Source organism: Gavia stellata, chromosome 11 (genome assembly GCF_030936135.1).
Source record: "Gavia stellata isolate bGavSte3 chromosome 11, bGavSte3.hap2, whole genome shotgun sequence".
NCBI classification, from domain to species: Eukaryota; Metazoa; Chordata; class Aves; order Gaviiformes; family Gaviidae; genus Gavia; species Gavia stellata.
Window position 1 is genome coordinate 6,728,805 of NC_082604.1, and position 2,263 is coordinate 6,731,067.

Below are 2,263 nucleotides of genomic sequence, written 5' to 3' on the forward strand. Positions count from 1 at the left end.
ATCCACTAATATAACCTCAGCAGAAGCCTCACTTCATGGGTTCAGTTTCTGTATTTGAAAACATTTGGTGTTATTTAGGTTATTACTACAATTGTGGCTTAGGGATAAAAAAAGAAATAGGTTGTGCAGTAATGCGTGGGTATGAGAAGGCTTTTGGTAATGTTGCAAAGAAAAAATAAACCCACATCCCTGGAAGGAGAAGACAGCTTACAATCACCTGTAAAAAATCAAAAATATCTCTTTGAAACAGGGACTCTCATAGCGATGCGCACAGAGTGCTTCGTGGGGGTGAGATGACAAAGATGGAAACCAGCCTGAAGGACGTGGTAGCACTGTGCTGTGCCAGCCCTGCTGCTGGCGAACACCCTCTGCCTCCGAGGGGGCAGGCGAAGGGCTTCAGTATTTGGTGGTGTTATATATTCCTCTGAACGGGAATGACTTTTGATTGATTTGAGTGTATTTGGCAGGCCCAGGGAGGGGAATGCAAAGATGCAGGGGCTTGCATCGTCCCCGGGGGCTGTTCGGAGACATCCAGCCTGGGCAGCTTGGGGAACCTGCTGAGCCTGGGAAGGTTTTGTGGAGTCGTTTCTCAGTACTGCTCTCTCTTAAATGTGATATTCCATTTTAAGGTTGTCAATGGTCTGGTCTGGGGCTAGATGGTTTTAATTCCAGGAAAGAATTACAGGCAAATGCAGCACCCTCACTCTTGGGCACCTGCAACTGGTGACTGTGCAGAAGTCCTTAGCGGTTTGCTTATTCCCGAGTGTGATGTATGTACATATATATAGGGGAAGATCTAACTTGGGCAATTTGAAATGGATCCAACTCAAACAGTGATCAAAAAAATCCAATTAACTTTTTCTCCCAAATTACTCATTCACCCAGACCTCTGCGTTTCCCGGTTCTGGCTTGGCTAATAGAAAGTAATTAAAGCAGTGTGATACCAATTTTTGATATCTACCTTGGCAGTGGTGTGGACGTACTTCAGTATGAAACTTATCTGAAAGGTAACATTTCCCTGTAGTTTGGTATTTGAAAAGTAATTCTCCACAGAATGTTGCTATTTCACATTTTTTTCCCCATTTGGGATGACAAATATTGCCAAAATATTGGGATTGTGCTCAGACTTAATGAGGGAGAAGGTTGTTCCATGTTTGTTTGTTTTTAATTCTTCCTTCGGCTCTACTTCTGAGGCTTTCCAAGACTTTTCTGTTTATAGAAGATACCATCTGTCGCTCCCAAAGATGGTCCAGGAGGAAGATCCTCTAAAAGGTCCCCAACCAGCTTTCCTGATGGGGTCACTGGGACTATTCTGGGCAAAAATCCACCATACCTGCTATTGCTCAGTGCCGCAGGGTTTCATCTGCTATAAATGAATGCAGCTGCACTGCACACAGCCTACACCGACTGGCCTGGCCATTTCGGCCTCACAAATACTCAGGTAACCACACTTCTAAGAAGAGCTGCAATCACTCTTGCTTTTGTCTTAACACGTACAAACTGGCAGATTTCCAGAGGCGAGGGCTTTACCCGTCGGAGAGCTGCGTATTTGGAGAGTTGTTATGAGGAAATTATTCTTTGGTGCAGTAAACTGATAATTAAAAAAAAAACCAACCTGAAATACTTGGTTTCTCAAGTTTCAGCTGCAATTTTTATGCTTTGAAACATATCCGATATATGCACTTTAAATTTTAGTAGAGCTTTGATTCGTGACTGCAGTTCTTCATATTCTATTCACGTTTGTATTGAAAATTGAAGTGAGACTTTTAAGGTTCAGTATAATCCAAACCAGAGAGAGACCATCTGCAAGTTGATAGTTTCCCAATTAGAGAATAAACCTGTTTGCTTCCCCTCTTCGCATGTACATTTTTTTCTGGGAGCTTTTCTGCATCAAGGTGCTCTGGATCTCTGTTTTGTTGTTGTTGTTGGGTTCGGGGTTTTTTGGTTGGTTGTTTTTTGGCAGAAAGTCTTTAGAACATGGGGTTTGGTGGTTGGTTTTTTTTTTTAAAACTTTTTCTAGAGGCATCTGTGGTTTTTATTTTGTTTTCTTCCAAAACTCCCATAAAACTGGCGTTTGATTAGGGAAGAGACTTTGAGCAACAGGGAAATGGCTTATTGGCGAAACCAACCTCTGAGGAAGCAGATAGGCAATTCTTCATTAGAAACAAAGCCACAAACTGAGGTCATTTGGCAAAACTCTCCCGTCTGGACTCAAACTCCCCAAACACAGCAGCAGCTGGTGGCGTTTGCCCGGCAGCCTGCG